The sequence below is a fragment of the Meles meles genome, chromosome 16, assembly GCF_922984935.1.
Source record: "Meles meles chromosome 16, mMelMel3.1 paternal haplotype, whole genome shotgun sequence".
NCBI lineage: Eukaryota > Metazoa > Chordata > Mammalia > Carnivora > Mustelidae > Meles > Meles meles.
Window position 1 is genome coordinate 7,213,961 of NC_060081.1, and position 26,252 is coordinate 7,240,212.

Here is a 26,252-nt window from a genome sequence, read left to right on the forward strand (position 1 = left end):
TGGAGCAACAACACAGACTTCGACCTGCCTTCCAAAATGAAGACGGGCCCATTGGTTCTGACCAGAATCCCCACGTCAGGGTCAACCTCACAGTCCTCAGTTGCACTGTGCACTGATGCCTGAGCCTCGACCTCCAGTAATCCCCACAGGTAGCAGGCCCCATATTGTGCAGGGGGTGCGGCCATGGCCCGAGGCTGTTATCTCTACCCTACCTGGGTGTTCAGGTATCTGTGCCCAGACCTTAGCTCAAATCTCAGCCTACGGGTATCCTCAAGCCAAAAGAAAACTCCTGATTCCCTAAGGCAGGAAAAGCTTCCTGGGGTGGGTGTGGGTGTCAAACCCTCAGAGTGGTAACCAGCTGCATGACCCATGAGACCACGCTCACCCATCAGGGCTGCCTGGTCACAAAAAGGCATTGCGACCCTAATCATGAGACAATTTCAAACAAGCCCCCTTGCTAGTTTTACCAAGAGCATGCCTAGCGGGCCTGACATGCCCCTAGTCCCAAATCTTTACACTTGTTCGGGTTCTCCAGGTACTCGGACCAAGAAGAGGACTCTGGATTCCCTTATATGTCTGTACTCCTGAGACAGAAAATAGCACTCTTCACTTCCCCACGAAAGACACCAAAACCATGGGAGCCAGGCAGAATCCCCACAGAGGCAGAAACTCCCATGGACTCATGAGGCCATCCCTCCATTCTTGGCCTAACGAGACACACAACCCAGACAGAGAAGCCTGTGCTCATGCCTCCCCATTGCCCTAATTTCAGATCCCAAGGCACTGTGGTCAGGTTCTGCAGATCCGGCATGCCATCACCTCGCCCCTCCCCCAAACCAGAGTTTGTGTTTGCAGAATTTTGTCCCCAAAGCCCTGGTCGACAGGCCCTCCAGGGTGGGGCCTCTGAAGCCATGGCGCAGGACTCTGCCTGCCATCATGAAGGAAACTCTGCCTGTCACATTTGCACAAAACTTCCGGAATGGCAGACAACTGCAAGGCCTCTGAGCCCACCCAATTTTGTTGGCCGCTCTGGACAGAAACATGCAGTCTGACACATGCCAGACACCAACCTCCAGGGAGACACCCAGGTCAATGGCCCTGAGTCAGAAGATGGAACCTGACTTACCCCAGGACTTCAATGAAAACCTTGCTTAGGTTTGCAGGTATCTGCCTCCAGAGGCAAGCTCTGGAATACCTACATATGATCCAACACTTGATCGCAGAGACAAAAAACAGAACACCTCCTGCCCCAGAAGGCAACCAGGCTCTTGGGAGCTGCGTCCAACCCTCAGGGGAGGAGAATCCTTTAAGGGGCCTGAGCCCCAGCCACATTCTAAGGACTCCCTGGACACAAGCCAGCTTTGTGACACATCATAATGAGGCTCCCTGTCAACTCAGCCCCCTGGGCACTTTGCCCCAGAGCAACAAGATCAAAAGGGCCTTGTTCCTAGGCTGGAAGGCTAAGCCGAGTTGGGCTTTCTAGGCATGATTGCGGTGACTTCTGCTACGACATCTTTCCCTATGGGGGACCCTATAGCTCCCAAAATGGACTCCCCCTGTCCCCCAGAAGGAAAGCTTGCTGTACGTAGTAGCTCAAAAGCCCCAGCCTGGGAAAAACTCCATGGCCTCATGAAGCCTGCCCTCCATTCGTCGGCTATCATGGACACAAACTCCAGCGTGAGCGACCATCTGACATGTGCCCTGACTCAGGTGCTGGAGATCTTGTGTCAGCAGCTGCACATTGGAAATGCCATGGGCTCGGCTTTAAACTAAACCAGTGCTTGGGCATTCAGAATTCCGTCCTCACCCTCCTGAGCCACAAGCCCCCCAAATTGTTAAATCTGGAGCCACAACGCAGTCCTCTGCCTGTCCTCTAGAAAGAAGAAGTGCCCTAGGGATCTGCCCAGAATCCCCACGTGAGGATCAACCTGCATGGACTTCGAAGGAACCCCAATATCCTAGGTCCCCCGTGCACTAATTCTCTATCTGACAGAGCCTGAGCCCCATCCTCCCATCTGTGCCTACCGGCCCCAGAGTTCCAGGCAAGTAGAGAGAATGAAACGGACTCTTTTAATTTTTTTTATTTATGGCAGAGAGGCAGGCAGAGAGAGAGGAGGAAGCAGGCTCCCTGTGGAGTAGAGAGCCCGATGTGGGGCTCGATCCCAGGACCCTGGGATCATGACCTGAGCTGAAGGCAGAGGCTTGAAACGGACTCTTAAAGAGACCTTGACAAAACTAATTCTGGAGACTGGTGGTGGATGTGTGGATCTCCTTCCTTTCTCAATCCTCAGGGCAATATGTACACCCTATTTAAGCAAGGTGACCCCACTTGAAATAATTTTTGGGAGACCCCCCTTCTCTGTCCTCGACTACAAGAGGTTGCCCTAGCAGAAATGACTGATCAGTCTGTACTCCAGTCACTGCAGTCATTACAGTCTGTCCTAAAAAAATCCCAATCAGGTATCCAGACTGCCCACACTGGGATGGAGATGGAGGTGGAACCACATCCTTACCAACCTAGGGACTTCGTTTGGATACATCGCTATCAAAGGGGAAACTTGGAGCCTCGCTTGAAGGGAACATTTACTGTAAAAGTAGAGGGCATTAGGGCCTGGATTCATGTGGGTCTGTTCAAATGAACTGAGGAGAGGATGCCCCCAGAGATGGAAGCTGCAGTCGACAGATCCCACCAACCATGGACAAAAGCTAAGACTAAAAAACTGTGAGTTTATTGTTGCTCCTATTGTTACATGTTCATGTAAAGTATAGGTGGGAAATTAGATGAACGGAATTAAAAAAAAAACGTTGAATGGCTAACTCATCAGCCGACTGTGCACTACTGTTACTTTTTTCCCCATGTATTATAAACTCCAGAATGTCATTTGTACCAAAGAAAACTGGAGCGATAAAAATGTTAGTCTTACATGCTCAATATAACCCCCTTACAACAGGAGAACATAGAACTGGCTGAAAAGTCAAGGATTTGACCAATTTCCAAAGAAAAGCAGAGAATGTATGGGTCTGGTTAGCCAGAGGAACTTACTTGTAAACCCCGGATACTGGGGCGGGCCAGGCCAGATAGCCATATCCAATCACTTGGTTGTGCATATATTATCTGTGGTGAGTTGAAATCTCATTTCCCACCTGTTTGTGGGCCGGGCTCAACCCCCTCTATAAAGATTAGTCTGTGAGGCTGGGGTAGGGGGAGAGGTAGGAGGAGTTAGAATAGCCGTTAGAGAATTAGGAGGAGTTAGAATAGCCAGTAGAGAAGTAGGAGGAGTTAGAATAGCTGTTAGAGAAGTTGGAAGAGTTAGAGTAGCCGTTAGAATAGTAGGAGGAGTTAGAATAGCCATTGGGAGCTATGATATGGGAGATGTGATAGCATCGGGGTCGACAGGATCCTCAGAACTTCACGATCATCGGGAGCATCTGGAGTGGCATTGCTGAGAGCTTCACCGCCACTAGCAGCAGAGCCACCACATACGACTTTGCCTCCCTGAGCAGTAGCGCCACCCACGACCCGCCTCGACGCGGTCCTGCCACAACCAGCCTCACTGCCCCGAGCTGTAGCCTCGCCAGAGCAGCGTCATTCCAGGGAGCGGCCTCGTTGGCATGTGGTCTTGTTGGAGATCAGCCTGGTCTGGAGCGGCCTCTTCAATATCAGGTATGGACTTCGTCCAGCATGTAGCCTCATCCAGAGCGGCCTCATCTGGGGAGCAGCCTGGTCTGGAATGGCCTCGTCCAGAGCGGCCTCATCCAGAGCAGCCTCGTCTGGGAAGCAGCCTTGTCGGATTGGCGTCATGGGGAGCAGAGTCTGTGTCGGCAGGGTTGTCGTCATCGGCATCCTCCCCCTTTGTCATCAGAAGCAGCGTCCTCGTCATCGCTCTATGTAAGAAACGACCCTGATCTGTCGGTTTGATTTTTGATGCTTGGCATGAAATAAAGCTTTGCTTGATTTTCGCTTTGTGTAGTCTTGTTGCTTTGATCATGAACCCTAACATTCCGAAACATTCCTCTGGGGACAGATGCCTGCAATCCTCATCTAGGGTTCTGTTGAGGTCCTAAGGTCATGTCAGTTTCCATCTTCTGATTCAGGGCCATTGAACTAGGTGTCTATCTGGAGGTATGTGTCTGGCATGTATCAGACTGTGCGATTCTGTCCAGAATGTCCAACGAAATTGGGTGGGCTCAGGGTCCTTGCAGGTGTCTCCCAATCTGGAGAGTTTGTGCAACTGTGACAGGCAGAGTTTCCTTTGGGAGGGCAGGCAGAATCCTGTGATGTGGTTCCTGAGGCCCCATCCTGGACGGCCTGTCGGCCAGGGTTTTGGGGACAAAATTCTGCAAACACAAACTCGGGATAGGGTTCTAGGCGAGGAGATGGCAGTCCCGATCTGCAGACCGTAAGGGCAGTGCTGCCGGATCTGAAATTAGGGCGATGGGGAGGCGGGAGTGCAGGCTTTTTCTGTCAGGGTTGTGTGTCTCAGTCGGCCACAGATTATAGCGGTAGCCTCATGGGGCCATGGGAGATTCTGCCTCTCTGAGGACTCTGCCCAATTCCCAAGGGTTTGGTGTCTTTTGGGGGGAAGGTAAGAGTGCTGTTTTCGTCTCAGGGTTCCCACCATAGCTAGGATTCCAGAGTCGGCTTATGGATCCATGCACCTGGAGAACCCGACCAAAGATGAGGATTGGGGCCTAGTGGCATGTCAGGCCCGATATGCGTGTACCTGTTCCAGCTAGAGAGGGGGCTGGTTGGAAAGCAGGCTCAGACTGGGAGTCACAATGCCTGTTTGTGGCCAGGACGGCGCTCCTGAGTGGGTCCGATCTAGGGACAGTGAGGGCAGTGCCGCAGGATCTGAAATGAGGGCGATGGGGAGGCGGGAGCACAGGCTTTTCTGTCTGGGTAGTGTGTCTCATTTGGCCACAGAATGAAGTGGTAGCCTCACCGGGCCATGGGAGATTCTGCCTCTGTGTGGATTCTGCCTGGCTTCCAAGGATTTGGTGTCTTTCGGGGGGAAGGGAAGAGTGCTGTTTTCCGTCTCATGGGTACCGCCATAGAAGGGATTCCAGAGTCGGCTTCTGGGTGCAGGTGCCTGGAGACCCTGACCGAGGGTGAGGATTTGGGCCTAGGGGCATGTCAGGCCCGATATGCGGGCTCCTGGTCCAGCTAGCGAGGGGGCCTGGTTTGAAAGTGGACTCAGGCTGAGGGTCACAATGCCTGTTTGTGGCCAGGTCAGCCCTCCGGGTTGGGCGTGGTCTCATGGGCCATGCAGCTGGCTCCCACTCTGAGGATTAGACCCCTATCCCTACAGCAAGCTTTTCCCATCATGAGGAAGGAGTTGTGCTCTTTGGTGCTTGAGGTTCCCCCAAAGGCCAGGATTTGAGCTATGGTCTGGACACAGAAGCCTGAATACCCAGGTTGGGTAGAGATTACAGTCTCTGGCTTTGGCAAGTCCCATGTGCAGTATATGGGGCCCACTACATGTATGGCTGATGGGAGGTCAGCTCTCAGTCTGTGTCAGAGAGAGCATTATTGTACAGGGCGGCCTAGGACATTGGGTGCCATCGAGGTTGGTGCAGGTTGATCCTCACGTGGGCATTCTGGGAAGACCCCTAGGGCACTTCTTTCTGGAGGGCAGGCAGAACACAGTGTTGTTTTTCAAGAATGAACAATCTAGTGGGCTTGTGGGCCACGAGGGTGAAGAGAGAATACTGAAAGCACAAGCGCTTGTTCAGTTCAGTGCCGAGCACATATCATTAAAAATGTGCAGCGTCTGACTTGTGATCTCCAGCACCTGAGTCAGGGCAAGTGTCAGATGTTCGCTCATGCTGGAGTTTGTGTCCATGATGGCTGACGAATGGAGGGGTGGCCTCATGTGGCCATGGAAGTCATCCCAGTCCTGGGCTTGTGAGCTGCTCCGAACAGCAAGCTTTCCTTCTGTGGGACAGGGGGAGTCCATTTTGATGGCACCAGTGTCCCCTGTATGGAAAGACATCATAGCAGAATCACCACATGGATGCCTGTTATGCCCAGTAATACTTACCCTTCCAGCACAGGAACAAGGCCATTTTGATCTGGTGGCACTGGGTCAAAGTGCACAGTGGGCTGAGGTGAAAGGGAACCTCATTCTGATGGGTCACAATGCTGGCTTGTGTCCAGGAAGACCTTAGAATATGGCGGGGGCACAGGTGCCATGCAGGATTCTCCTCCCCTGAGGGTTGGATGCAACTCCCAAGGTCCAGGTTTCATTCTTGGGACAAGAGGTGTTCTTTTCTGTGGCTCAGGAATCAAGTGTTGGACCATAAGTAGGTATTCCAGAGTTTGCCTCTGGAGACAGATGCCCGCAAACCTCAGCTAGGGTTCCGTTGAGGTCATAGGATTATGTCAGGTTCCATCTTCTGACTCAGGGCCATTCTCCTGAGTGTCTCCCTGGAGGGAGGTGTCTGGCATGTGTCTGAATATGCCTTTTTTCCTTAGCGGACATTGAATTTGGGGTGGGCTCCGGGGCATTGCAGGTGTCTCCCAATCTGGAGGGTTTGTGCAAATGTGATGGGCAGAGTTCCCTTCAGGTGGGCAGGCAGAGTCCTACGCTGTGGCTCTAGAGACCCATCCTAGAGGGCCTGTTGGCCAGGGCTTTGGGGACAAGTCTGCAAACACAAACTTGGGATACTGTCAGAGGCGAGGTGATGGCAGCCCGATCTGTAGATTGTAGGGCAGTGCCTCGGGATCCGAAATGAGGGCGACGGGGGTGGCGGTAGTGAAGTCTTTTTTGTGTGGGTTTTGTGTCTCTGTTGGCCACGAAATGTAGCCATAGACTCATGGGGCCATGGGCGATTCTGCCTCTGTGAGGATTCTGCCCGGCTCTAAAGGTTTAGGTGTCTTTACAGGGGAAGCGAAGAGTGCTGTTTTCATCTCAGGGGTCCCGCCATAGCAGGGATTACATGGTCGACTTCTGGGTCCCAGGCGCCTGGAGAACCCAACCAAGCATGAGGATTTGGGCCTAGGTTCATGACAGGCCCGATATGCGGGCTCCTGGTCCAGCTAGTGAGGGGGCTGGTATGAAAGCAGTCTCAGGCTTAGGGTCACAATGCCTGTTTGTGCCCAAAGTAGCCTTCCTCGGTGGGCAAGGTCTCATGGAAAAGGCAGCTGGCTCCCACCCTGAGGTATAGACCCCCATCCCCACATCAAGCTTTTCCCATGGTGGGGAAGCAGGGGTGCTATTTATGCTTGAGTTTCCCCCCATATACGGGGATTTGAGCTATGGTCTGCCCACAGACAGGTGAATACCCAGGTTGGGCAGAGATGAAAGTCTCTGGCCACGGCAGGTCACACCTGCAGGATATGGGGCCCGCTACCTGGGGGGTTGATAGAAGGTCGGGTCTCAGGCTGTGTCAGACAGAGAATTAGTGCACAGGGGGGCCCAGGAAGTTGGGGTGTCATCAAGGTCTGTGCTGGTTTATCCTCAGGTGGGGATTCTGGGCAGACCCCTAGGGCCGTTCTTTTTTCTATAGGGCAGGCAGAAGACTGCTCTGTGCCTCCAGAATGAGCAATCTTGAGGTGTTGTTGGCCAGAAGAGTGAGAATGGAAATCTGAATGCACAAGCGCTGGTTCAGTTCAGTGCTGAGGACATGGCATTTCCAATGTGCAGCCTCTGACTGCAGATCTCCAGCACTTGAGTCAGGGCACATGTCAGACGGTAGCTCACGCTGGAGTTTGTGTCCATGCTTGCCGAAGAATGGAGGCATAGCCTCGTGAGGCCATAGAGCTTTTCTGGGCAGGAGCTTGTGGGATGCTCCAAACAGCAAGCCTTTCTTTTGTGGGACATGGGGAGTCCGTTTTGATGGCACCAGTGTGCCCCATATGGAAGGACGTTGTAGCGGAAGTCAGCTTGTGCAAATGTGATGGGCAGAGCTTCCTTCAGGTGGGCAGCAAAGTCCTGCTCTGTGGCTCCAGAGGCCCCATCCTAGAGGGCCAGTTGGCCAAGGCTTTGGGGACAAAAGTCTTCAAACACAAACTCGGGATAGGGTTAGGGGCGAGGTGATTGCAGGGGCGATCTGCAGACAGTGAGAGTAGCACCGCGCAATCTTACATGAGAGCTATGGGGACGTGGGAGTGCAGGCTTCTCTGTCTGGGTTGTGTGTCTCGGTTGGCCACAGAATGTAGTGGTAGCCTCATGGGGCCATGGGAGATTCTGCCTCTGTGAGAATTCTGACCGGCTCCCAAGGGTTTGGTGTCTTTCAGGGGGAAGGGAAGAGTGCTCTTTTCCTTCTCAGGGATCCCACCATAGCAAGGATTCCAGAGTCAGCTTCTGGGTCCCAGCATCTGGAGAACCCCACCGAGGGTGAGGACTGGGATTAGGGTCATGTCACGCCCGATATGTGTACTCCTGGTCCAACTAGCCAGGGGTGGTTTGAAAGCGTGATCAGGCTGAAAGTCACAATGCCTGTTTGTGGCCAGGGCGGTCCTCCTGGGTGTGTGTGGTCTCATGGGCCATGCAGCTGACCCCCACACTGAGCCTTAGACCCCCATCCCCACAGCAAACTTTTCCTGTCGTGGGGAAGGAGGAGTGCTCTTTTATGTTTGAGGTTCCCCCATAGGCCGCTATTTGAGCTGTGGTCTGGGTACAGACGCCTGAATACCCAGGTCGGGTAGAGTTGACAGTCTCTGGCCATGGCAGGTCCCACCTGCAGGGTATTGGGCCCACTACCTGCCGGGCTGATGGGAGGTCAGGGCTCAGGCTGTGTCAGACAGTGCATTAGTGGACAGGGAGGTCTAGGATATTGGGGTGCCATTGAGGTCCGTGCAGGTTGATCCTCACGTGGGGATTCTGGGCAGACCCCTAATGTAGGGACCTGGTTGGGTGGAGGGAGCCCTTTTGTTGTTGGCTTGGGTTGACCCTATCCCTCGCGGAGGAACTTGCTTGTGGACCCCAGATATAGGGGCGGGCCAGTTGGATGGAGACGCCCAATCATTTGGGCAGACACATATTTACTATGGTATATTGGAATTCTATTCGCCACCCGTATTGATGACCGAGCATGACTGTGCAGGTTTCCCTGTGTGCTGCAGTTCTATTGGCCACCTGTGAGTGGGCTGGACTCCGCCATCCCAATGAAGGTCAGTCTGTGAGGTAGTGTGGGGCTGTTTTTATTATTTATTTATTTATTTATTTATTTATTTATTTATTTATTTTTGCATTCGTTGGTTCGTCAGGAGCAGCGTTTCTTGGTTTGTTGGGAGCAGCGTTTGTTGGTTTGTCGCAACCAGCATTCTTCGGTTCGCCAGGCAGTGGTCTTGCCAGCCTGGCAGAGGCCTCGCCAGCCCGGCAGAGGCCTCGCCAGCCCGGCAGTGGCCTCACCAGCCAGGGATCAGCCTCGCCAGCCAGGGAGCATCCTCGCCAGCCCAGCAGTGGCCTCGCCAACCGGGGAGCAGCACTGCCAGAGCGTCATGAGTGTTGCTGGGCAGCAGCCTCACCAGCCGGGGTGCAGCCTCGCCAACTGGGGAGAGGCCTCGCCAGCTGGGGAGTGGCCTTGCCAGCCAGGGAGAGGCCTCACTGGCGAGCAGCACTGCCGGAGCATCATCATCAGGAAGCGGCCTCGTAGGGGAGCGGTGCCACCAGGAGTGCCATCATTGGTCTCGTTCCTAACAGTAGGAGACTGCTCTTCGCTCTCTCTTCACCTGGAAGCCACCCTTTTAGTCCTGCATCACCATGGTGCTCTAGGGTGGCCTACTAACCCTCAGAGAGGAACCAGTACCCCTGAAGATCATCTCTGTGACCTTGTCCATTCGTGAGTTTGTGGCTCGTGTGTCTGCTACCTTAAACTACAAGAATGAGGAGGAAGTTCCTTTGGAGACCTTCTTTGTGTTCCCCATGGATGATGACTCAGCTGTCTACAGCTTTGTTGCCAAGTTGGATGGGGAGAAAATTAAAGCAGAATTAAAGGAGAAAACAAAGTCCCACAGCATCTATGAGAGTGCCATCAGCAACCGCCGCCAAGCTTTCCTACTGGAGGAGGACAAGTACTCCAAGGACGTCTTCTGTTACAGTGTGGGGAACCTGGACCCAGGGTCGAATGTAGCAATCACCCTGAAGTATAGGCAGGAGCTCCCCTTGGAAGCAGATAGAGCCCTGTGCTACGTGCTCCGAGCTGTCTTGAATCCTCGATACTGTGGCTCTGGATCATTTGAGGACAGTTGCCTTGATGTGAAGACTCCTGTCGTTCCTTTGGAGGACCTGCCCTCTACACTCAGCGTGGTTGCCACCGTCAGTTCCCAGCATGGCATTGAGAGGATCCAGTCCAACTGCCCCTTCAGTCCTACCAAGTACCTTGGAGAAGATAAGACTTCTGCCCAGGTTTCCTTGACTGATGGACACAAATTTGATCGAGATGTGGAACTCCTGATTTACTACAGTGAGGTGCATACTCCCACTGTATCTGTGGAGATGGGGCAACTTGGAGACAACTCAGATGGTTTCATGAAAGATCCGTCTGCGATGGTGTATTTCTGCCAAAATGTCCCAGAATCTCAGTCACCTGTCATCTCTGGAGAATTCATCTTCCTCATGGAACACTCAGGAAGTATGCAGTCCCCCATAAGTAAAGAGGATAACTCTCAGCTACACATATAGGCAGCCAAGAAACACTGATTTTGCTGCTGAAGTGTTTGCCTATGGGCTGTTACTTCAATATCTATGGATTCGGAAGTTCCTATGAGGCATTCTTTCCGAATAGTGTGAAATCCACTCAGCAGATCATGGAGGAGGCACTGAGGAGAGTTAAGCTTATGCAGGCTAACCTGGGGAGCCCTGGGGTAGCAGCCATTGTTAGGTACGGGGAATCGTGTGGTAGCGGGAATCATTGGGTTGGGGGAATCTTCGGGTAGCGGGACTCGTGGAGTAGCGGGAATTGTCGGGTAGGGGAAATCGTTGGGTAAGGGAAGTAACAGGGGTTGCTGTCCTGGTCATCGTCACCTCTTTGTAAGAGAAGGCCCTGACTGGTTGGTTTGATTTTTGATGCATGGAGCAAAATAAAACTTTGCTTGGTCTTCACTTTGTGTCAGTCTCGTTCCTTTGATCACAGATCCTAATACCCTAGGGTCCTTCTTCTTTCTGGAGGGCAGGCAGAAGGCTGTGTTGTGGCTCCAGCGTTCCCAATCTGGAGGGCTTGCAGACCAGGAGGGTGAGAACTGATGTCAGATCACAGAAGCGCCGGTTCATGTCAGTGCTGAGCACATGGCCATTCCAATGTGCAGCATCTGAATTGAGATCTCCAACACCTGAGTCAGGGCGAGTGTCAGATGGTCGCTCATGCTGGAGTTTGTGTCTATGATGGCCAGGGAATAGAGAGGTGGCCTCATGAGGCCATGAAGGTTTTCCCAGGCTGGGGCTTGTGAGCTGCTCTGAACAGCAGGCTTTCCTTCTGCAGGACAGAGGGAGTCCGTTTTGATGGTTCCAGATTTCCCCCATATGGAAAGACAAGGTAGCAGAGATCACTGCATATATGTCTGGAAAGCCTAGCTCAGCTTATAATTTCAGTCCAGGAACAAGGTCGATTCGATCTGGTCACTCGGGGGCAAGGGTCCAGGGGCTGAGATTACAGGGAACCTCATGTTGATGGGTCACAATGATTGCTTGTGTCCAGGGAGACCATAGAATGTGGCGGGGTCTCAGGCGCCATGCAGGATTCTCTTCCCCTGAGGGTTGGACGCAGATCCCAAGAGCCAGGTTGCCTTCTGGGGAGAGGAGGTGTTCTGTTTTGTGGCTCAGGGTTCAAACGTTGGAACATATGTAGGAATTCCAGAACCGGCCTCTGGAGGCAGATGCCTGCAAGGCTAACTTAGGGTTCCGTTGAGGTCCTAGGTTCATGTCATGTTCCATCTTCTGACTCAGGGCCATTGACGTGGGTGACTGCCTGGAGGTAGGTGTCTGGCATGTCTCAGACTGCACATTTCTGTCCAGAGCAGCCAACGAATTTGGGATGGGCTCAGGAGCCCTGCTGGTGTCTCCCAGTCTAGAAGGTTTGTGCAACTATGACAGCCAGAATATCCCTCGAGATGACAGGCAGAGTGCTGTGCTGTGACTCTATATGCCCCATTGGAGGGCCTATCAGCCAGGGCTTTGGGGACAAAATTCTGGACACAAACTCGGGTTAGGGTGAGGGGGAAGGTGATGGCAGGCCCGAGCTGCAGACCATGAGGGCAGTGAATCAGGATCTGAAATTAGGGCAATGGGGAGACGGGAGCGCAGGCTTTTCAGTATGTTGTGTGTCTCGGTTGGTAACGGAATGGAGGGGTCTTATTTGTCCATGGGAGATTCTGCCTCTGTGGGGATTTTGCACGGCTCCCAAGGTTTTGGTGAATTTCTGGATGAAGGGAAGAGAGCTGTTTTCCATCTCAGGGGCCCACCATAGTAGGGATTCCAGAGTCGGCTTCTGGGTCCAGGCACCTGGAGAACCCGACCGAGGGTGAGGATTTGGGCCTAGGGGCATGGCAGGCCCAAAATGCGGGCTCCTGGTCCAGCTATGAGGGGGATTTTTTGAAAGCTTGCTCAGGCTGATGGTCACAATGCCTGTTTGTGGCGAGGGCTACCCTCATGAGTGGTCATGGTCTCCTGGCTATGGAGCTGGCTCCCACTCTGAGTGTTTGACCCCCATCTGCACAGCAAGCTTTTACTGCCATGGGGAAGGAGAAGTGCTCTTTTGTGCTTGAGGATCCCCCATTGGCCGGGATTTGAGCTATGGTCTGGGCACAGATGCCTGAACACCCAGGCTGGGTAGAGATGACAGCCTCAGGCCTGTTCCCATCCCATCTGCAGCGCATGGTGCCCACTTTCTGGGGGCTGATGGGAGGTCAGGGCTCAGGCTCTGTCAGACAGAGCATTAGTGCACAGTGCAGCCTGGATATTGAGATTCTCTCTAGGACCGTGCAGGATGATGCTCACTTGGGGATCCTGGACAGACCCATAGGGCCCTCCTTCTATCTGGAAGGCAGGGAAAAGGCTGCGTTGGGGCTCCAGACTTCCCAATCTCGAGGGCTTCCTGTGCAACTGTGATGGGCATAATTTCCTTTGGATGGGCAGGCAGAGTCCTGTGCTGTGCTCCAGTTTCCATCCTGGAGGGCCCGTCAGCCAGGGCTTCAGGAACAAAATTCTGCAAACACAAACTCGTGATAGGGTTAGGGTTGAGGTGATGGCATGTCCAATCTGCGGACCAAGAGGGCAGTTCCACGGGATCTGAAATTATTTGGGAGGCAGGAGCGCAGGCTTTTCTGTCTGGGTTGTGTGTATCTGTTGGCCACAGAATGGAGCAGTAGCCTCATGGGGCCATGGGAGATTCGGCCCCTGTGAGGATTCTGCCCGGCTCCCAAGGGTTTGGTGTCTTTCAGGGGAAAGGGAAGAGTGCTGTTTTCCATCTCAGGGGTCCGGCCATAGCAGGGATTCCAGAGTTGGCTTCTGGGTCTGCGCACTTGGAGAACCAGACGGAGGGTGAGGATTTGGGCCTAGAGGAATGTCACACCCGATATGCGGGCTCCTGGTCCAGCTAGCAAGGGGGCTGGTTTGAAAGCGAGCTCAGGCTCTGGGTCACAATGCCTGTTTGTGGCCAAGGCGGCCCTCCTGGTTGGGCTTGGTCTCATGGATCTCATGATCCTCATGGAGGGATTCTGGGCAGACCCATAGGGCCCTTCTTCTTTCTGGAGGGCAGGCAGAAGCCTGCATTGAGCTTCCAAATGAAAAATCTGGAGAACTTGCAGCCCAGGAGGGTGAGGATGGAATTCTGAATGCACAAGAGCCGGTTCAGTTCAGTGCCGAGCATATGACATTTTCTTTGTGCAGCATCTGACTCAAGAACTCCAGCTCCTGAGTCAGGGCACATGTCAGATGGTCGCTCACACTGGAGTTTGTGTCTATGATGGCTGACAAATGGACGGGTGGCATCATGAGACCATGGAGTTTTTCCAATGCTGGGGCTTGTGAGCTGCTGCGAACAGCAAGCTTTACTTCTTCAGGACAGGGGGAGTCCGTGAGGATGGCACCAGGAAGCCCCTTATGGAAAGACATCGCAGCAGTAGGCAGCGCCTGGATGCATGGAAATTCCAGTTCCACTTACCCTTCCAGCCCAGGAACAAGGCCATCTCAGTCTGGTGGCTCTGGACCAAACGCCCTAGGGGGCTGAGGTAACAGGGAGCCTCATTCTGATGAGTCACAATGCTGACTTGTGTACAGGGAGACCTTAGAATGTGGTGAGAGCTCAGGCGCCATGCAGGATTCTCCTCACCTGTGGGTTGGACGCAGGTCCCAGGAGCCAGGTTGCCTTCTGGGGACAGGAGGTGTTCTGTTTTGTGGCTCTGGGATCAATGTGGACCATATGTAGTTATTCCAGAGTTTGCCTCTGGAGGCACATGCTGGCAAACGTAAGCTCGGGTTCCCTTGAGGTACTAGGGTACATCAGGTTCCATCTTCTGACTCAGGGCCATTGACCTGGCTGTCTGCCTGTAGGTAGGTGTCTGGTCTGTGTCCGAATGCACATTTTTCCACGGCGGCCAAGAATTTGTTGTGGGCTCAGGGGCAGTGCAGGTTTCTCCCAATCTGGAGGCTTTGTGCAAATGTGACGGGCAGAGCTTACTTCGGGTGGGCAGGCAGCATCCTGCGCTGTGGCTCCAGAGGCCCCATCCTGGAGGGCCTGTCGCCCAAGGCTATGGGGACAAAAGTTTGCAAACACAAAACTTGGGTTAGGTTTAGGGACGAGGTGATGGCAGGCCTGATCTGCAGACCATGAGGTCAGTGCCTCTGGATCTGATTAGGGCGATGGAGAGGTGGGAACACACGCTTTCCTGACTGGGTTGTATGTCTCAGTTGGACATGGAATGGAGGAGTGGCCTCATGGGGCCATGGGAGATTCTGCCTCTCTTGGGATTCTGCCCAGCTACCAAGGGTTTGGTGTCTTTCACGGGGAAAGGAAGAGTGATGTTTTCCGTGTTAGGGATCGGGACATAGCAGGGATTCCAAGTCAGCTTCTGAGTCCGGACGCCTGGAGCACCCGACTGAGGGTGAGGATTTGGGTAATGGACATGGCAGGCCTGATATGCGGTCTCCTAATCCAGCTAGCAAGGGGGCTTGTTTACATGTGGGGTCAGTTTGAGGGTCACAAGGCCTGTTTTGCCCAGGGTGGCCATCCCGTGTGGGCCTGGTCTAAAGGACCAAGCAGCTGACTCCCTCTCTGAGAGTTTGACCCCCATCCCCACAGCAAGCTTTTCCTGCCATGGGGATGATGTAGTGCTCTATTGTGCTTGAGGTTTCCTCATAGGCTCTGATTTGAGCTAAGGTCTGAGCACAAATATCTAAATACCCAGGTTGGATAGATATGAAAGCCTCGGGCCATATCTGGTCGCACCTGCATGATATGGAGCATGCTACCTGGGGAATGATATGAATTTGGGGCTCTGGCTGTGTCAGACAGCGCATTAGTGCTCAGGGACGCCTAGCATATTAGTGTGCCATTGAGGGTCGTGCAGGTTGACCTCACGTGGGGATTCTGTGTAAACCCATAGGTTCCTTCTATCTCAATGGCAGGCAGAAGGCTGCATTGTGGCTCCAGAATTCCCTATCTGGAGTGCTTGCAGTCCAGAAGTGAGAGGACGGAAGCCAGAATACACAAGCATCAGTTTAGTTCTGTTCCAAGCGTGTGGCAGTTCCAGTGTTCAGCATCTGACTCGAGATCTGCAGCAGCTGAGTCTCGGTGAGTGTAAGATGGAAGCTCGGCTGGAGTTTTTGTCCATCATGGGTGAAGAATGGAGGGGTGGCCTCAGGAGGCCATGGAGGTTTTCCCAGACTGGAGCTTATGAGCTGCTCCAAACAGTAACCTTTCCTTCTCCGGGATAGGAGAAGTACGTTCTGATGGCTCCTGGCTCCCCCATATGGAAAGACTTGGTAGCAGAACTTACCACATAGATGCCTAGAAAGCCCAGCTCAGCTTACCCTTGCAGCCCAGGAACAATGCAGTTTCGATCTGGTGGCTCTGGGGCAATGAACCCTGGGGGCTGAGTTGACAGGGAGCCTCATGCTGATGGGTCACCATGCTGGCTTGTGTCAAGTGAGACCTTAGAATGTGATGGGGGCTCAGGTGTCATGCAGGATTCTCCTCCGCTGAGGGTTGGACCAGCTCCCAAGAGGGAGGTTGCCTTCTGGGGAGAGGAGGTGTTCTATTTTGTGGCTCAGGGATCAAGCATTGAAACATACGAAGGTATTTCAGAACTTGCCTCTGGGGACAGATGCCTGCAAACCTCACCTAGGTTTCCGTTGAGGTCCTAAGGGCATGTCAGGTTCCATCTTCTGACTCAGGGCCATTGACATGGGTGTCTGCCTGGAGGTAGGTGTCTGGCATGTGTCAGAGTGCGCATTTCTATCCAAAGCGGCCAAAAAATTGGTTGGCTCAGGGGCCTTGAAGGTGTCTCCCAATCTGGAGGGTTTGTATAACTGTGACGAGCACAGTTTCCATCAGGATGGAAGGCAGGGTCTTGCACTTTGGCTCCAGAGGCTGCGTCCTGGAGGGTCTGTCAGCCAGGGCTTTGTACAAAAGTTTGCAAACACAAACTAAGGTTACGGTGAGGGTCGAGGTAATGGCAGGCCCAATCTGCGGACCGTGAGGGCAGTGCCCCGGGATCTTAAATTAGTTGGACGGGGAGGCAGGGTGCAGGCTTTTCTGTCTGGGTTGTGTGTCTCGGAAATGAGGGGTGGCTTCATGTGGCCATGGGAGATTCTGCCGCTGTCGCAATTCTGCCCGGCTACCAAGGGTTTGGTGTCTTTTGGGGGGAAGGGAAGAGTCCTGTTTTTGTCTCAGGGGTCAGGCCATATCAGGGATCCCAGAGTCGGCTTCTGGGTTCATGCTTCCTGAGAATGAGATGGAGGGTGAGGATTTGTACCAAGGGGCATGGCAGACCTGCTAGGCGGGCTCTTGGTCCAGCTAGAGAGGTGGCTTGTTTGAAACCGGGCTCAGGCTGAGGCTCAAAATGCCTGTTTGTGTCCAGGGCCACACTAATATGTGGGCGTGGTCTCATGAGCCATGCAGATGGCTCCCACACTGAGGGTTTGACCCCATCCCCACAGCAAGCTTTTACTGCCGTGGGGAAGGAGGATTGTTCTTTTGTGCTTGAGATTCCCCCATAGGCCAAGATTTGACTCATGGTCTCTGTACAGATGCCTGAATAGCCAGGTTTGGTAGAGATGACAGTCTCTAGCCTTGGCACATCCCACCTGCAGGATATGGGTCCCACTCCCTTGGGGCTGATGGGAGGTCAGGGTCAAGGCTCTGTCAGACAGAGCATTAGTGAACAGGGCAGCCTAGGATATTGGGGTGCCATCGAGGGCCATGCAGGTGGATTCTCTCGTGGGGATTCTGCACAAAGCCATAGGGCCCTCCTTCTTTCTGGAGGGCATGCAGAAGGCTGTGTTGTCTCTCCAGAATTCCCAATCTGGAGGGCCTGCTGGCCATGAAGTTGAGGAAGGAAATCTGAACGCACAAGCGCTGGTTCAATTCAGTGATGAGCACATGATAATTCCAATGTTCAGCATCTGACTCGAGATCTCTAGGACCCAAGTCAGGGCGAGTGTCGGATGGTCACTCACGCCGGAGTTTGTGTCCATGTTGGCTGACGAATGGAGGGGAGGTCTCAAGATTCCAGTGAGGTTTTCCCAGGCTGGGATTTGTGAACTGCTCTGAACAGCAAGCTTTCCTTCTATGGGACAGGGGGAGTCCGTTTTGATGGATTCAGTGTCCCCCACATGGAAAAACTTGGTAGCAGAGCTCACCGCATGGATGCCTGGAAATCCCAGCTCAGATTACACTTGCAGCCCAGGAACAAGTCAGTTTCGATCTGGTGGCTCTGGGGCTAATTGCCCAGGGGGCTGTGTTGACAGGGAGCCTCAAGCTGATGGATCACAATGCTACCTTTGTCCCATGAGACCTAAATATATGGTGGAATCCAGCGTCATGCAGAATTCTCCACTCCTGAGGGTTTTACACAGCACCTTAGAGCCAGGTTGCCTTCTGGGGACAGGAGGTGTGTTGTTTTTTGCATAAGGGACCTAGCGTTGGAACATAGGTAGATATTCCAGAACTTTCCTCTGGGGACATTTGCCTGAAAACCTAAGCTAAGATTCCATTGAGATCCTAGGGGCATGTCTCTTTCCATCTTCTGACTCAAGGCCATTGACCTGGATGTCTGCCTGGATGTAGGTGTCTGGCATGTGTCAGACTGTGCATTTCTGTCTAGAGCAGCCAATGAAATTGGGTGGGCTCAGGGTCCTTGCAGGCGTCTCCAATCTGGAGGGTTTGTGCAACTGTGATGGGCAAGTTTCCTTCAAGAGGGCAGGCAGAGTCCTGCGCTGTCGCTTCAAAGGCCGTGGGGGGCAAGGTGATGACAGGCCCGACCTGCAGACAGTGAGAGCAGTGCCGCAGGATCTGAAATGAGGGCAACAGGGAGGTGGGAGTTCAGACTTTGCTGTCTGGGTTGTGTGTCTCGATTGTCCACGGAATGCAGGGGTGTACTCAGGGGTCCATGGGAGATTCGGCAGCTGGGGGGATTTTGCACAGCTCCCAAGGTTTTGGTGTCTTTCCGGATGAAGGGAAGAGAGCTGTTATCCGTCTCAGGGGTCCTGCTATAGCACTGATTTCAGAGTCGGCTTGGGGATCTGGGTGCCTGGAGAAACCGAACGAGGGTGAGGATTTGGGCCTAGGGGCATGGCAGGCCTGATATGCTGGCTCCTAGTTCAGCTACCGAGGAGGCTTGTTTGAAAGCAGGCTCAGGCTGATGGTCACAATGCTTGTTTGTGCCCAGGGCGTACCTCGTGGTTGTGCATGGTCTCATGGGCCATTCAGCTGCCTCTCACTCTGAGCGTTAGACCCCCATCCCCACAGCAAGCTTTTCTGACCATGGGGAAGGAGGAGTGCTCCTTTGTGCTTGAGTATCCCCCATAGGCTGGGATTTGAGCTATGATCAGGGCACAGATGCATGAAAACTCAGGTTGGGTAGAGATGACAGCCTTGGGCCATGGCCGGTCCCACCTGCAGAAAATGGCTCCCGATATCTGGGGGGCTGACTGGAAGTCGGCCCTTAGGCTGGGTCAGTCAGAGCATTAGTGCACAGTGCAGTCGGGTTATTGGTGTTCTGTCTACGGCAGTGCAAGTTGATCCTACATGGGGATTCTGGGCAGACCCATAGGGCACTTCTTTCTGGAGGGCAGGCAGAAGGCTGCATTGTGGCTCCAGAATTCCCAATCTGGAGGGCTTGTGGGCCAGTTGGGTGAGGACTGAATTCTGAACGCATGATTGCCGGTTCAGTTCAGTGTCAGATGTTCGCTCACGCTGGTGTTTGTGTCCATTATGGCCGATGAATGGAGGGGTGGCCTCAAGAGGCCATGGAGGTTTTCCCAGGCTGGGGCTTGTGAACAGTTCCAACCAGCAAGCTTTCCTTCTGTGGGACAGGGGGAGTCCATTTTGATGGCTCCAGTGTCCCCCAAATGGAAAAACATGGCAGAGCTCACTGCATGGATGTCTGGAAGGCCGAGCACAGCTTACACTTGCAGCCCAGGAACAAGGCAGTTTCGATCTGGAGGCTATGGGGTGAAGTGCCCAGGATGCTGAGTTGACAGGGAGCCTCATGCTGATGGGTCACAAAGCTGGCTTGTGTCCAGGGAGAACTTAGAATGTCGTGGGGCTTCATTCGTCATGCAGGATTCTCTTCCCCTGAGATTGCACCCAGCTCCCAAGATCCAGGTTGCCTTCTGGCAACAGGGGGTGTTCTATTTTGTGTCTCAGGGATCAAGTGCTTGACCATATATATGTATTCCAGAACTTGCCTCTGTTGAGCTGCCTATAAACTAAGCTAGGTTTCCATTGAAGTCCTAGGGTCATGTCAGGTTCCATCTTCTGACTCTGGGCCATTGACCTGGATGTCTGCCTAGATTTAAGTGTCTTGCATGTGTCAGACTGCACGTTTTCATCTGGAGCATCCAACAAATTTGGTGAGGGCTCAGGGGCCTTTCAGGTGTCTCCTAATATGGAGGATTTGTTCAACTGTGTCTGGCAGAGTTTCCTTTGGGACGGCAGGCAGAGTCCTGTGCTGTGGCTCCAGAGTCCGCATCCTGAAGTGCGTGTCAGCGAGGTCTTTGGGGACAAAAGACTGCAAACTCAAACTCGGGTTAGGTTTAGGGGCGAGGTGATGGCAGGCCTGATCTGCAGACCAAGAAGTCAGTGCCTCGAGATCTGGAATTAGGGTGATGGAGAAGCGGAATGCAGGCTTTTCTAACTGGGTTGTGTGACTCGGTTGGACACAGAATTGAGTGGTAGCCTCATGTGGCCATGGGAGATTCTGCCTCTCTTGGGAAATTAGAGGTGGCTTCATGGAGATTTGTGTGGAGTTTGTGTGCATGATGCTCGATGAATGGAAGTGTGACCTCATGAAGCCATGGAGGTTTTCCCAGGCTGTGGCTTGTGAGCCACTCCGAACAGCAAGCTTTTCTTCTTCAGGACAGTTGGAGTCCGATTTGATGGTTTCATGGTCCTCCATATGGAAAGACATGGTAGCAGAGCTCACCCCATAAATATCTGGAAAGCCCAGCTCAGCTTATCCTCTCAGCCCAGGAACAAGCCAGATTCGATCTGATGGCTCTTGGGCAAGTGCCCAAGGGGCAGAGTTGACAGGAAGCCTCATGCTGATGGGTCACCATGCTGGCTTGTGTCCAGGGAGACATTAGAATGTGGCAGGAGCTCAGGTGGCATGCAGGATTCTCCTCCACTCAGGGTTGGACTCATCTACCAAGAGCCAGGTTGACTTCTGGGGACAGGAGGTGTTCTGTTTTTTGGATCAGAGACCTAGCATTGGGACATATGTAGGTACGAATGTAGGGGCCTGGATAGCCAGAGGAATTTACTTGTAAACCCCGGATATTGGGGCGTGCCTGGCCAGATTGCCTTATTCAATCAGTGGGGCGTATTGCCACCTGTGTGTGGGCCGGGCTCAACCACCTATATAAAGGTTAGTCTGTGAGGCTGGCAGGGGGTGGGATAAGTAGGAGGAGTTAGAATAGCCATTAGTGAATTAGGAAGAGTTAGAATAGCCTTTAGAGAAGTAGGAGGAGTTAGAATAGCTGTTAGAGTAGTAGAAGGAGTTAGAGTAGCCATTAGAGTAGCCATTGGGAGCTGTTAGAGTAGTCGTAGGAGTGATAGCATCAGGGTCATAGGGAGGGTCAGAGTTTCAGGATCATCAGGAGGATTAGAAGCGGCATTGCTGGTAGCGGCACCGCTACGAACGACCTCGCCTCCCCGAGCAGCAGTGCCGCCCGTGACCGACCTTGCCGTGGCCTTGCCATGACTTGCCTCACTGCCCAGTGCTGTGGCCTTGCCAGAGCAGCATCATTCCAGAGAGCGGGGTCATCAGTGTGCGGCCTCATCTGAAAGTGGCCTGGTCCGGAGCGGCCTCTACATCATCAGTTGTGGCGTTCGTCCAGCATGTGGCCTTGTCCAGAGCGGCCTCATCTGGGAAGCAGCCTTGTCAGAGTGGTGTCATGGGGAGCAGAGTCTGTGTCACCAGGGTTGCCATCCTCGTCGTCCTCGCCTCATTGTTATCGGGAGTGGTGTCTACATCGTTGTCGCCACTACGTAAGAAATGGACCCAACTGGTTGGTTTGATTTTTGGTGCTTGGTGTGAAATAAAACTTTGCTTGATTTTCGCATTGTGTCAGTCTCCTTCCTTTGATCAGGGACCCTAACACTGGGGACTCGCCCGGGATCAATCAACGAGAACTGAGCCAGCATCAGAATTTATGGGAAAAGCCTCCAGAGGTGTTGGGATCTTGTGCTTCAGTCTGGTTGGAGCTCCAGGGTATGGCCCACTGGGGAGAAGCTGGACGCAGCTATGCTCCCCAGGGCTGGAGTGGATGCAGCGATTCCCCATTCCTCCATTGGTAGATCGACATGGGGTTTGAGTCCCCCTTGGCGTTCTAGGGGGTTTGAGTCCCCCTAGATGGTCACCAGGGGATTCGAGTTCCCCTATGCAGTCACCAGGGGGTCTGAGTCCCCCTAGGCAGTCAGGGTGTTCGCGTCCCCCTAAGCGGTCATCGGGGGTTCGAGTTCCCTTAGGCGGTCAGGGAGTTTGAGTCCCCCTAGAAAATCCCCACCGGTGGCAGGACCGCTGGACCTGCAGTGTCTTTATCTGGTCTTTTTGTTGTCTGCTGTTTTGTTTGTTGTGTTTGGAGGAATGGGACAGGCAGAGAGTAAGGGGACTCTGACTTTCATCTCTCTGTACCTCATAATAGATGTGGGGCTTCTTCCTCACTCATTTCGTGGGTTAAAGGCTATAACCAAAGCCAACTGGGTTTTGTCTAAATTGGGACAGAGACTTTAAGGAATATTCCCAAGCAGCTGCCGAAACTCCCTTTGTTTTGTTTTTTGTTGTTGTTGTTGTTTTTTGTTTATTTACAGCATAACAGTGTTCATTGTTTTGGCATCACACCCAGTGCTCCATGCAGTACCTGCCCTCCCTATTACCCACCACCTGGTTCCTAAACCTCCCACACCCCCCCTGCCCCTTCAAAAACCTCTGGTTGTTTTTCAGAGTCCATAGTCTCTCATGGTTCATCTCCCCTTCCAGTTTTCCTCAACTCCCACTCCTCTCCATCTCCCCATGTCCTCCATGTTATTTGTTATGCTCCACAAATTAGTGAGACCATATGATACTTGACTCTCTCTGCTTGACTTATTTCGCTCAGCATAATCTCTTCCAGTCCCATCCATGTTGCTACAAAAGTTGGGTATTCATCCTTTCTGATGGAGGCATAATACTCCATTGTGTATATGTACCACATCGTCCTTATCCATTCATCCGTTGAAGGACATCTTGGTTCTTTCCACAGTTTGGCGACCGTAGCCATTGCTACAATAAACATTGGGGTACAGATGGCCCTTCTTTTCACTACATCTGTATCTTTGGGGTAAATACCCAGCAGTGCAATTGCAGGGGCATAGGGAAGCTCTATTCTTAATTTCTTCAGGAATCTCCACATTGTTCTCCAAATTGGCTGCACTAACTTGCATTCCCACCAACAGTGTAAGAGGGTTCCCCTTTCTCCACATCCTCTCCAACACACGTTGTTTCCTGTCTTGCTAATTTTGGTCATTCTAACTGGTGTCAGGTGGTATCTCAATGTAGTTTTAATTTGAATCTCCCTGATGAGTAGTGATGATGAACATTTTTTCATGTGTCTGATAGCCATTTGTATGTCTTCATTGGAGAACTGTCTGTTCATATCTTCTGCCCATTTTTTGATATGATTATCTGTTTTGTGTGTGTTGAGTTTGAGAAGTTCTTTATAGATCCTGGAAATCAACCTTTTGTCTGTACTGTCATTTGCAAATATCTTCTCCCATTCCGTGGGTTGGCTTTTTGAAACTCCCTTTGTTTGGGGGAATTCCTTGCATCTCTGGCCCAACGTGGACTGCCTAGCCACTCCCCCTGGCTGGCGGGAAAGCATGGTATCTGAAGTGGAATCGGCCCAGGTGGAACATGAAATCTGTTAGCAAAGTGATGACTAAACTGATGGTTAACTGTCTGTTTCAGGGTTTTAATGCGTATTTGTTAAAGTAACTTTCAGAGTCTTTGGTAACCTGAAGCTTTGAAGTTTTGCTTGGATGACAAATGGGATTACATCCTTGGGAGCTGGTTTCTAGAACTAGGTTTGTGCTTTTGAAATATGTTGTAAACATGTTTTGTGCTTAACTGCTATTGCAACAGTTCACAATTGGTTAATATTTAGTCTTCACTTGAGATTGAGATGTTTCTAAGAACATGTAACTGGTTTTCTTTGCCCACCCAGAATTGTAAATGAGATCTCTTTGACTAATAAGTCTTCTCCCTGATATGCTAAGTTACTCAGGAAGTACTGCTAAATCAATGATAAACTTGGGTTACATTTTGGTAAATGCTGTAACTACTCCAAAGGTTCTTTACATTTTCTAAAGTTTTAATGTTTTGATAAGGGTCATCATTTGATATTTAACATTATCTATTCTGAGTTTTTTGTCATTTGTATTTGTTTTAATTCTCCTGTAAGATGAATTCCGCCTTAAGGAAATTCATATAGGAGACTTTCAGAACAAATACGGTTCTTTGATATGTTGAAATCCTGGAACTGAATTTCCAGAAGTAAAAGTTGCACTCGCACTAAACCAGAATTAGTATGGTGACTCAAGGTAAGATTGAGTCTCCAGGAGCCTTCCTAGAAAGGCTCATTGAAGCGTATAAAATGTATAACCTGATCGACCCTGAGGCACCCAAAAATGAGGGGGCAGTGAATCTTGCTTTTACCAGTCAGTCAGCCCCAGATATAAGGAGGAATCTTCAGGATCTTGAAGGAATTGAAGGGAAGAATCTTATTGAGATCTTGGGAATAGCAGAAAAAATTTTTAAGAACAGGGATGCACAGGAGGATGAAAAACAGACAAAAAGCTGGTTAAGATTTTGGCATTACATGAGATAGGTAGAGGAAAGTAAATGGAAGGAAAGGCGTAATCACAGAGAAGGCCAGTGGGAAGACATAGATTCAGATCAGTGTGCTTACTGTAAGGAAAAAGGACACTGGGCCAGGGAGTGCCCCAAAAGGATGATGACAATGCTGGCCACCAGAGTAAAAATTGAAGTGGAGGGGAAATCGATTGATTTTTTTGGTGGACACGGGAGCCCAATTTTCATCATTACTTAAACCTATGGGAAAACTATCTGGAGAGGAAGTTTGGGAACAAGAGGAAATGGCACAGCGAGACATACATGCACAACAGAAAGTACTTTAAATTTGGCCTCGGGAATAGTGAAACATAGATTTTTGGTCCTCCCTAATGCCCCATATAACTTGATGGGAAAAGATCTCCTCCAGAAGTTACGATCTGGCATTCAGTTCTCGGAGGAGAAATCACTGTAACCTTGAGACAACCCACTGTACAGGTGCTTATGGCAGCAGAAGATGAATACCTCCTTTACAAGCCCGTCTCAAAACAGAGGGGACAAAGGCGGGGAGCCTTCTCCAAATCCTACAGGTCGAGTTTCCCGAGGTCTTGGCAGAAGGGAAGCCCCCTGGCATGACCAGGGGACAACCTCCAGTGGTGGTACAATTAAAGGCGATGGCTATGGCTGTTCACGTTCGGCACCCCCTTCTCTGGGAAGCAAGGGAAGTGATCAGCAAGTACATTAACCACCTCTGAGGAGACGTGATCCTAGTTCCTTGAAAATCTCCATGGAACACACGTTTGCTGCCCATCAAAAAGGCAGAGACTGGGGATTACTGACCCATTCAAGATTGTTGGAAGTTAATAAACAGGTTGAAGATATCCACCCGACGGTGCCTAACTCCTATACCCTACTCTCCCTCCTGGGCCCCCAAAGAACTGTGTATACCATCTTAGATATCAAGGATGCATTTTTCTGCATATCTTTAGCAAGGGCACCTCAACCCCTTTTTGCTTTTGAGTGGCCTGACCCAAAGGATATATTCCAAGGCCAGCTCACCTGTACAAGACTTCCCAAGGATTCAATAATTCACCCACCATTATTTTTTGATGAGGTACTACATGAGAATTTGCATGAGTACAGAAACTCCAACCAAGTAGTCACTCTGCTACAGTATGTTGATAACTTGCTAGTAGCCGCTGAGGACTATGAGTCATATTTGCGGGGACGAGAGCTCTCTTACAGACTCTGCAGTAAAAAGGGTACCGGGTGTCAGCAAAGAAAGCACAGCACTGTCAGAGCCATGCCACATATCTAAGCTTTTATCTCCACGAGGGAGTGTATTCCATGAGTCCTGGAAACAGGTGATCACCCAATACCCCCACCCCACCCAGTCCTGACAAGTCAGGGAGATTCTTGGACAGTGGGCTTCTGTAGGCTATGGATACTGCAGTTTGCAGAGATTGCCCAACCTCCCTATGAACTGGCAAACGTGGGGCTCACTATGATAGAGTGGACAGCTAAGGCAGATGGAGCATTTCGGGAATTACAAACAGCTGTAGTGAGTGCATTGGCCATCCCAGATGTTACCAAGCCCTTCCACTTGTATGTGGATAAAAAATGCAGGGGTGGCCAAAGGAATTTTGACTCAGAACCTGGGGCTTTGGCAAAGGAGAGTAGCCTACCTTAGCAAGAAACTAGATCCAGTAGTGGCTGGATTCCCCTCTTGCCTCTGCATAATTGGTGCCATGGCCCTCCTGGT

The 26,252-nt window shown here is 51.9% G+C and overlaps 1 pseudogene; it reads left to right on the forward strand.

The window, feature by feature from the left end:
* Positions 1–9,707: 9,707 nt before the first annotated feature.
* Positions 9,708–10,882, forward strand: LOC123927110 (annotated as a pseudogene).
* Positions 10,883–26,252: the final 15,370 nt, after the last annotated feature.